The sequence below is a fragment of the Arachis hypogaea genome, chromosome 11 (assembly GCF_003086295.3).
Source record: "Arachis hypogaea cultivar Tifrunner chromosome 11, arahy.Tifrunner.gnm2.J5K5, whole genome shotgun sequence".
NCBI classification, from domain to species: domain Eukaryota; kingdom Viridiplantae; phylum Streptophyta; class Magnoliopsida; order Fabales; family Fabaceae; genus Arachis; species Arachis hypogaea.
The window spans coordinates 66,154,550-66,165,697 of record NC_092046.1 but is presented as its reverse complement, the minus strand read 5'-3'; the positions used below and the strand labels follow the sequence as shown (position 1 = coordinate 66,165,697).

The 11,148-nt window shown below is 38.4% G+C and overlaps 1 non-coding gene across 1 annotated transcript; it reads right to left on the bottom strand.

The window, feature by feature from the left end:
* Nucleotides 1-7,389: 7,389 nt before the first annotated feature.
* Nucleotides 7,390-7,497, bottom strand: LOC112725251 (small nucleolar RNA R71). Its single transcript, XR_003164371.1, has one exon. It is a non-coding gene; the product is annotated as a small nucleolar RNA R71 (small nucleolar RNA).
* Between the last annotated feature and the right edge of the window lie 3,651 nt (nucleotides 7,498-11,148).

Genomic DNA, 11,148 nt, shown 5'->3' with positions numbered 1-11,148 from the left:
AGAGAGAGAGAAAAAGCAAGCAGAAAAAGCCAAAAGCCCTTAAAACCAAAAGGCAAGGGTAATAAAAAGGATCCAAGGCTTTGAGCATCAGTGGATAGGAGGGCCTAAAGGAATAAAATCCTGGCCTAAGCGGCTAAACCAAGCTGTCCCTAACCATGTGCTTGTGGCGTGAAGGTGTCAAGTGAAAACTTGAGACTGAGCGGTTAAAGTCAAGATCCAAAACAAAAATAGAGTCTGCTTAAGAACCCTGGACACCTCTAATTGGGGACTTTAGCAAAGCTGAGTCACAATCTAAAAAGGTTCACCCAATTATGTGTCTGTGGCATTTATGTATCCGGTGGTAATATTGGAAAACAAAGTGCTTAGGGCCACGGCCAAGACTCATAAAGTAGCTGTGTTCAAGAATCAACATACTAAACTAGGAGAATCAATAATACTATCTGAATTCTGAGTTCCTATGGATGCCAATCATTCTGAATTTCAAAGGATAAAGTGAGATGCTAAAACTGTTCGGAAGCAAAAAGCTACTAGTCCCGCTCATCTAATTAGGATCTGAGCTTCACTTAAAACTCTGAGATATTACTGCTTCTTGATTTCTTTGTATTCTATTTTATTTGTCTAGTTGCTTGGGGACAAACAATAGTTTAAGTTTGGTGTTGTGATGAGCGGATATTTTATACGCTTTTTGGGGTTAATTTCATGTAGTTTTTAGTATGTTTTAGTTAGTTTTTAGTATATTTTTATTAGTTTCTAGGCAAAATTCATATTTCTGGACTTTACTATGAGTTTGTGTGTTTTTCTGTAATTTCAGGTATTTTCTGGCTAAAATTGAGGGAGCTGAGCAAAAATCTGATTCAGGCTGAAAAAGGACTGCTGATGTTGTTGGATTCTGACCTCCCTGCACTCGGAATGGATTTTTTGGAGCTATAGAAGTCTAATTGGCACGATCTAAATTGAGTTGGAAAGTAGACATCCAGGGCTTTCCAGCCATATATAATAGTCTATACTTTGCTCAAGGATAGACGACGTAAACTAGCGTTCAACGCCAGTTCAATGTTGCATTCTGGCATTAAATGTCAGAAACAGGTTACAAGTTGGAGTTAAACGCCAGAAACAGGTTACAACCTGGCGTTTAACTCTAGAAACAGTCTAGGCATGTGAAAAGCTCAAGTCTTAGCCCCAGTACACACCAAGTGGGCCCCAGAAGTGGATTTCTGCACTATCTATCATAGTTTACTTATTTTCTGTAAACCTAGGTTACTAGCTTAGTATTTAAACAACTTTTAGAGATTTATTTTGTACGTCATGACATTTCAGATCTAAACTTTGTACTCTTTGATGGCATGAGTCTCTAAACTCCATTGTTGGGGGTGAGGAGCTCTGCTGTGTCTCGATGAATTAATGCAATTATTTCTGTTTTCTATTCAAGCACGCTTGTTTCTATTTAAGATGTTCATTCACGCTTCAATATGATGGATGTGATGATCCGTGACACTCATCACCATTCTCAACCTATGAACGCGTGCCTGACAACCACCTCCATTCTACCTTCGATTGAATGAGTATCTCTTAGGTTCCTTAATCAGAATCTTCGTGGTATAAGCTAGAATCCATTGGCAGCATTCTTGAGAATCCGGAAAGTCTAAACCTTGTTTGTGGTATTCTGAGTAGGATTTAGGGATTGAATGACTGTGACGAGCTTCAAACTCATAAGGGTTGGGCGTAGTGACAGACGCAAAAGGATCAATGGATCCTATTCCAACATGAGTGAGAACCGACAGATGATTAGCCGTGCGGTGACAGCGCACCTGGACCATTTTCACTGAGAGGACGGATGGTAGCCATTGACAACGGTGATCCACCAACATATAGCTGGCCATAGGAGGAAACTTGCGTGCGTGAAGAAGATGACAATAGAAAAGCAGAGATTCAGAAGATAAAGCATCTCCAAAACTCTAACATATTCTCCATTACTGCATAATAAGTATTTATTTCATGCTCTTTTATTCTTCACAATTCAAACTGATAATTATAATTGATATCCTGACTAAGAGTTACAAGATAACCATAGATTGCTTCAAGCCAACAATCTCCGTGGGATTCAACCCTTAGTCACGTAAGGTATTACTTGGACGACCCAGTGCACTTACTGGTTAGTGGTACGAGTTGTGAAAAGTGTGATTCACATTTCGTGCACCACTGTGGCTAGGAAGGGTCTTCCAAGGATGATGTATTCATCCTCTTCCTTCCCAGTATCCAGGATTATAAAATCAGCAGGGATGTACAGGCCTTCAACCTTCACCAAGACATCCTCTACAAGTCCATAAGCCTGTTTCCTTGAATTGTCTGCCATCTCTAGTGAGATTCTTGCAGCTTGCACCTCAAAGATCCCTAGTTTCTTCATTACAGAGAGGGGCATTAGGTTTATCCCTGACCCCAGGTCACACAGAGCCTTCTCAAAGGTCATGGTGCCTATGGTACAAGGTATTAAGAACTTTCCAGGAGCATGTTTCTTCTGAGGTAATTTCAATTAAAACAGATCATTTAGTTCATTGATGAGCAATGGGGGTTCATCCTCCCAAGTCTCATTACCAAATAAGTTGGCATTTAGCTTCATGATTGCTCCTAGATATTGAGTAACTTGCTCTTCAATAATATCTTCATCCTCTTCAGAGGAAGAATACTCATCAGAGCTCATGAATGGCAACAGTAAGTTCAATAGAATCTCTATGGTCTCTATATGAGCCTCAGATTCCTTGGGTTCCTCATTAGGGAACTCCTTAGTGGCTAGTGGACGTCTATTGAGGTCTTCCTCATTGGAAATCACTGCCTTTTCTTCCTCTCCAGGTTCAGCCATGTTGGTTATAGTTATGGCCTTGCACTCTCTTTCTGGATTCTCTTCTGTATTGCTTGGGAGAGTACTAGGAGGGAGTTCAGTAACTCTTTTACTCAGTTGACCCACTTGTGCCTCCAAATTTCTAATGGAGACTACAGTTGCTAAGTCAAAGTGACTCTGCTTAGAATTCTCTGTCTGTTGTTGAAAAGATGATGGAAAAGGTTTGCTATTGCCAAACCTGTTTCTTCCACCATTATTATTATTATTGAAGCCTTGATTAGGCTTCTGTTGATCCTTCCATGAGAAATTTGGATGATTCCTCCATGAAGGATTATAAGTGTTTCCATAGGATTCTCCCATGTAATTCACCTCTTCCATTCTAGGGTTCTCAGGGTCATAGGCTTCTTCTTCAAAGGAAGCTTCCTTAGTACTGCCTGATTGATGAGCGGATAATTTATACGCTTTTTGGCATTGTTTTTATATAGTTTTTAGTATGATTTAGTTAGTTTTTAGTATATTTTTATTAGTTTTTAATTAAAATTCACATTTCTGGACTTTACTATGAGTTTGTGTGTTTTTCTGTGATTTCAGGTAATTTCTGGCTGAAACTGAGGGACTTGAGCAAAAATCAGATTTAGAGGTTGAAGAAGGACTGCAGATGCTGTTGGATTCTGACCTCCCTGCACTCAAAATGAATTTTCTAGAGCTACAAGAGCCCAAATGGCACGCTCTTAATTGCGTTGAAAAGTAGACATCTAGGGCTTTCCATAAATATATAATAGTCTATACTTTGCCCGAGTTTAGACGACGCAAACTGGTGTTCAACGCCAGCCTACTGCCCTATTCTGGAGTTAAACGCCAGAAACAGGTTGCAAAGCAGAGTTAAACGCCAGAAACATGTTACAAACTGGCGTTTAACTCCAAGGAAGACCTCTACACGTGAAAGCTTCAATGCTCAGCCCAAGCACTCACCAAGTGGGCCCCGGAAGTGGATTTCTGCATCATTTACTCATTCCTGTAAACCCTAGTAACTAGTTTAGTATAAATAGGACTTTTTACTAACATCTTTGGATCATCTGAGATCTTTGGATCATTTTTTACATCTCTGGATGTTTAGTTCTTAGATCATGGAGGCTGGCCATTCGGCCATGCCTGGACCTTATTCTTATGTATTTTCAACGGTAGAGTTTCTACACACCATAGATTAAGGTGTGGAGCTCTGCTGTTCCTCATGAATTAATGCAAAGTACTACTGTTTTTCTATTCAATTCAAGCCTATTTCTTCTCTAAGATATTCATTCGCACACAAGAACATGATGAATGTGATGATTATGTGACGCTCATCATCATTCTCACTTATGAACGCGTGCCTGACAAACACTTCCGTTCTACATGCAAACAAGCCTGAATGTGTATCTCTTAGGCTTCTGATCGTGAGATCAGAGTCTTGGTGGTATAGGCTAGAACTATTGGCGGCCATTCTTGAGATCCAGAAAGTCTAAACCTTGTCTGTGGTAATCCGAGTAGGATCCGGGAAGGGATGGCTGTGACGAGCTTCAAACTCGCGAGTGCTGGGCGTAGTGACAGACGCAAAAGGATTACTGAATCCTATTCCAGTATGATCGAGAACCGACAGATGATTAGTCGTGCGGTGACAGCGCATCTTGGACCATTTTCACTGTCAGGACGGGAAGTTGCCATTGACAACGGTGATGCCCTACATACAGCTTGCCATGGAAAGGAGTAGGAATGATTGGATGAAGACAACAGGAAAGCAGAGATTCAGAAGGAACAAAAGCATCTCTATACGCTTATCTGAAATTCTCACCAATGAATTACATAAGTATCTCTATCCTATTTTATATTTTAATTATATTTTAATTATCAATTCACCATAACCATTTGAATCCTCCTGACTGAGATTTACAAAGTGACCATAGCTTGCTTCAAGCCGACAATCTCCGTGGGATCAACCCTTACTCACGTATGGTTTATTACTTGGATGACCCAGTGCACTTGCTGGTTAGTTGTGCGAAGTTGTGACAAAGAACTAAAATTATGAACGTGCGTATTAAGTTTTTGACGCCGTTACCAAGGAATGAACGATCACGATTTTGCCGCACCAAGTTTTTGGCGCCGTTGCTGGGGATTATTCGAGTTTGGACAACTGACGGTTCATCTTGTTACTCAGATTAGGTAATTTTATTTTAATTTTAAGTTTTTTATTTTTATTCTTTTTATTTTCAAAAAATTTTCAAAAAAAATAATAAAAAATAAATTATTCTATGTTCTTTAGGATTTTTAAGAAGGAATTCTAGAATCTCATGAGATAGGTTGAATCCTGGCTGGCTGTTAAGCCATGTCTAATCTTTTGGACCGAAGTTTCAACTATCTCAAGAAAAGAGCTTCTTTGTCTTTTCTAGCAAATTAGCTGTTGTATGTAATGTTCTGCTGAAGCTTGGCTGGCCATTGGCCATGTCTAGTGTTTTGGACCGGAGCTTTCACTAAAAGCTTGGCTGGCTAGTAAGCCATGTCTAATTCCTGGACTGGAGCTTTAGACTAACATTGCATGATTCCTGGAATTCTTATTAAAAATCTTGAAATCCTTATTTTTCTTTTCCAATTAATTTTTGAAAAATAAAAAAAAATAGTAATAAAATCATAAAACCAAAAATATTTTATAATTCTTGTTTGAGTCTAGTGTCAATTTTTAAGTTTGGTGTCAATTGCATGCTTTTACAATTTTCTTTAATTTTCAAAAATTCATTAAATGTTCTTCATTGATCTTCAAATTGTTCTTGATGATTTGCTTTGTTTGATCTTTGCATTTTTATGTTTTGTGTCTTTTCTTGTTTTTCATATGCATTTTCAATTTGTTAGTGTCTAAAGTTTGAAAATTTCTAAGTTTAGTGTCTTGCATGTTTTTTCTTTTCTTAAAATTTTTTTTTCAAAAATAAGTTCTTGGTGTTCATCTTGACATTCAAAGTGTTCTTGCATGCATCATGTGTTTTGATTTATAACTTTCATGTTTTGAGTCTTTTGGTTGTTTTTCTCATTCATCATTAAAAATTCAAAAATCAAAAAAATATCTTTCCCTTATTCACTCATAAATTTTCGAAAATTTGAGTTGACTTTTTCAAAACTTTTTAAAATTTAGTTGTTTTTTATGAGTCAAATCAAATTTTTAATTTAAAAATTCTATCTTTTTCAAATCTTTTTCAAAAATCAAATCTTTTCACTTTTTCTTTCATATTTTCAAAAATTTCAATTTGATTTTCAAAAATCTTTTTCTTATTTTGTTTCATAATTTCAAAATCTTTACTAACAATTAATGTGATTGATTCAAAAAAAATTTTAAGTTTGTTACTTGCCTATTAAGAAAGGTTCAATCTTTAAATTTTGAATTCATATCTTTTTGTTTCTTGTTAGTCAAGTACTCAACTTTAATTTTCAAAATCAAATATCTTAAAATTTCTTTTTCAAATCTTTTTCAAAATAAGTTTGAATCACATCTTTTTCAAAATCAATATCAAAATCTTTTCTAACCTCTTATCTTTTCAAATTGATTTTCAAATCTTTTTCAAATTAATTCTATCTTTTTGTTTGATTCTTATCTTTTTCAAAACTACCTAACTAATTCTCTCTCTCTAATTTTCGAAAATCACCTTCCTCTTTTTCAAAATTCCTTTTTAATTAACTAATTGTTTTGAATTTTAATTTAATTTAATTTAATTTTTCTTTTTTTTATTTTCGATTTTCAACTTTAAATTTAAATTATTAAAAACAAAAATATTCTTCTTTTCTTTTCAATTATTTTCGAAAATTTTTCTCTCTCTCATCTCCTTCTAATTATTTATTTATTTACTAACACTTCTCTTCATCTCAAAAATTCGAACCCTCTCTTCCCCTTGGCGTTCGAATTTCTCTTCTTCTATTCCTTTCTTCTTCTATTCACATAAAGGAATCTCTATACTGTGACATAGAGGATTCCATATTTTATTTTCTGTTTTCTTCTTTTTCATATGAGCAGGAACAAGGATAAGAACATTCTTGTTGAGGCTGATCCTGAACCTGAAAGGACTCTGAAGAGGAAGCTAAGGGAAGCTAAAACACAACTCTCTAGAGAAAATCTGACAGAAATTTACGAAAAAGAAGGAGACATGGCCAAAAATAATAACAATGCAAGGAAGATGCTTGGTGACTTTACTGCACCAAATTCCAATTTACATGGAAGAAGCATCTCAATCCCTACCATTGGAGCAAACAATTTTGAGCTAAAGCCTCAATTAGTTTCTCTGATGCAACAGAACTGCAAGTTTCATGGACTTCTATCAGAAGATCCTTTTCAGTTTTTAACTGAATTCTTGCAGATCTGTGATACTGTTAAGACCAATGGGGTTAACTCCGAGGTCTACAGGCTTATGCTTTTCCCGTTTGCTGTAAGAGACAGAGCTAGAATATGGTTGGACTCTCAACCTAAAGATAGCCTGAAATCTTGGGATAAGCTGGTCACGGCTTTCTTAGCCAAGTTCTTTCCTCCTCAAAAGCTTAGCAAGCTTAGAGTGGATGTTCAAACCTTCAAACAGAAAGAAGGCGAATCCCTCTATGAAGCTTGGGAGAGATATAAGCAACTGACCAAAAAGTGTCCTTCTGACATGCTTTCAGATTGGACTATCCTGGATATATTCTATGATGGTCTGTCTGAATTATCAAAGATGTGATTGGACCATTCTGCAGGTGGATCCATTCACCTAAAGAAAATGCCTGCAGAAGCTCAGGAACTCATTGACATGGTTGCAAATAACCAGTTCATGTACACTTTTGAAAGGAATCCTGTGAGTAATGGGACGCCTCAGAGGAAGGGGGTTCTTGAAATTGATACTCTGAATGCCATATTGGCTCAGAATAAAATATTGACTCAACAAGTCAATATGATTTATCAGAGTCTGAATGGATTGCAAGCTGCATCCAACAGTACTTAAGAGGCATCTTCTGAAGAAGAAGCTTATGATCCTGAGAACCCTGCAATAGTAGAGGTGAATTACATGGGGGAACCCTATGGGAATACCTATAATCACTCATGGAGAAATCATCCAAATTTCTCATGGAAGGATCAACAAAAGCCTCAACAAGGCTTTAATAATGGTGGAAGAAACAGGTTTAGCAATAGCAAGCCTTTTCCATCATCCACTCAGCAACAGACAGAGAATTATGAGCATAATCCATCTAGCTTAGTAAATATAGTCTCTGATCTATCTAAGGCCACTTTAAGTTTCATGAATGAAACAAGGTCCTCTATTAGAAATTTGGAGGCACAAGTGGGCCAGCTGAGTAAAAGGGTCACTGAAACTCCTCCTAGTACTCTCCCAAGCAATACAGAAGAGAATCCAAAAAGAGAGTGCAAGGCCATTACCTTACTTGGTGTCGCCGAACCCAAATAGGAGGAGGAGGACGTGAATCCTAGTGAGGAAGACCTCCTAGGACGCTCAGTAACCAATAAGGAGTTTCCCTTTGAGGAACCAAAGGAATCTGAGGCTCATCTAGAGACCATAGAGATTCCGTTGAACCTCCTTCTGCCCTTCATGAGCTCTGATGAGTATTCATCCTCTAAAGAGGATGAAGACATTACTGAAGAGTAAGTTGCTAAGTACCTTGGTACAATCATGAAGCTGAATGCCAAATTTTTTGGTAATGAGACTTGGGAAGATGAACCTCCCTTGTTCACCAATGAACTAAATGCATTGGATAGGCAGAAATTATCTAAAAAAAAACAGGATCCTGGTAAATTTCTAATTCCCTGTAACATAGGCACCATGACCTTTGAGAAGGCTCTGTGTGACCTGGGGTCAGGAATAAACTTAATGCCACTCTCTGTAATGGAGAAACTTGGGATCTTCGAGGTACAAGCTGCCAGAATCTCTTTAGAGATGGCAGACAACTCAAGAAAACAGGCTTAAGGACAAGTAGAGGACGTGTTAGTAAGGGTTGAAGGCCTTTACATCCCTGCTGATTTCATAATCCTAGACACTGGAAAGGATGAGGATGAATCCATCATCCTTGGAAGACCCTTCCTAGCCACAGCAAGAGCTGTGATTGATGTGGACAGAGGAGAATTGGTCCTTCAACTGAATGAGGACAACCTTGTGTTTAAAACTCAAGGATCTCTTTCTGTAACCATGGAGAGTAAGCATGAAAAGCTTCTCTCACTGCAGAGTCAACCAAAGCCCCCACAGTCAAAATCTAAGTTTGGTGTTGGGAGGCCACAACCAAACTCTAAGTTTGGTGTTGAACCCCTACATTCAAACTCTAAGTTTGGTGTTGGGAGGTTCCAACAATGCTCTGAACATCTGTGAGGCTCCATGAGAGCTCACTGTCAAGCTATTGACATTAAAGAAGCGCTTGTTGGGAGGCAACCTAATGTTATTTAATTATATCTATTTTATTTTATTATTATTTTATATTTTTCTTAGGTTGATGATCATGTGGAGTCACAAAAACTACTGAAAAATCAAAAACAAAATGAAAAACAGCTTTAAAAATAGCTCACCCTGGAGGAAGAACTTACTGGCATTCAAACGCCAGTAAGAAGCATCAAACTGGCGTTTAACGCCTGAAAGAAGCATCAAGCTGGTGTTAAACGCTAGAAACAAGCACCAAACTGGCGTTTAACGCCAGAACAGAGCATAGAAGTTGTGTTAAACGCCAGAAACAGGCTATATTTGGGCGTTTAACGCTAAAAACAAGCAGCAAGCTGGCGTTTAACGCCAGACATGCATGCTAAGGGCGTTTTACACGCCTAATTGGAGCAGGGATGTTAAGTCCTTGACCCCACAGGATTCCCTCAGGATTTGTGGACCCCACAGGATCCCCACATTTTCATCTCTCCTCTTCACACCTTTTCATAACTCTCTTCCACAAATACCCTTCACTAATCACCTCAATCACTCTTCCCCATCACCTCTTCACCACTCACATCCATCCTCTCTTCCCCAAAAACCCCACCTACCTCCAAAATTCAAACTCTTTTCCCTCCCAAACTCAACCATAATGGCCGAACCCTAAACCTCCCCCAACTCCTATATAAACCCCTCATTCCTTCTTCATTTCCACACAACACAACCCTTTTTTCTTCCCCTTGGCCGAATACACACCTCTCTCCCTCTCCTCCATTTTTCTTCTTTTTCTCCTTCTTTCTTTCTTCTTTTGCTCGGGGACGAGCAAACATTTTAAGTTTGGTGTGATAAAAGCATTGCTTTTTGTTTTTCCATAACCATTAATGGCACCTAAGGCCAGAGAAACCTCAAGAAAGAGGAAAGGAAAGGCAATTGCTTCCACCTCTGAGTCATGGGAGATGGAGAGATTCATCTCAAAGGTCCATCAAGACCACTTCTATGAAGTTGTGGCCAAGAAGAAAGTGATCCCTGAGGTTCCTTTTAAGCTAAAAAAGAATGAGTATCCAGAGATCCGACATGAGATCCGAAGAAGAGCTTGGGAAGTTCTCACAACCCCATTCAACAAGTCGGGATCTTAATGGTTCAAGAGTTCTATGTAAACGCATGGATCACTAGGAACCATGATCAAAGTGTGAACCCGAATCCAAAGCATTGGCTTACCATGTTTCGGGGGAAATACTTAGATTTTAGTCCAGAAAATATAAGGCTGGCGTTCAACTTGTCAATGATGGAAGAAAATGCACGCCCCTACACTAGAAGGGTCAACTTTGATCAAAGGTTGGACCAAGTCTTCATGGACATATGTATGGAAGGAGCTCAATGAAAAGTTGACTCAAGAGGCAAGCCGGTTCAATTGAGAAGATTGGACCTTAAGCCTGTAGCTAGAGGATGGTTGGAGTTTATTCAACGCTCAATCATTCCTACTAGCAACCGGTCTGAAGTTACTATAGACCGGGCCATCATGATCCATAGTATCATGATTGGGAAGAAAGTGGAAGTTCATGAGATTATACCTCAAGAACTCTACAAGGTGGCTGACAAGTCCTCCACTTTGGCAAGGTTAGCCTTTCCTCACCTCATTTGTCACCTCTGCAATTCGGCTGAAATTGACATAGAGGGAGACATCCTCATTGAAGAGGACAAATCCATCACTAAGAAGAGGATGGAGCAAACAAAAGATCATGGACCTCAATAAGAGCATGAGAAAATTCCTCACCATGAAATCCCTGAGATGCCTCAAGGGATGCACTTCCCTCCACAAAACTATTGGGAGAAAATCAACACTTCCCTAGGAGAATTAAGCTCCAACATTGGACAACTAAGGATGGAGCACCAATCATCATCCTCCATGAGATTAGA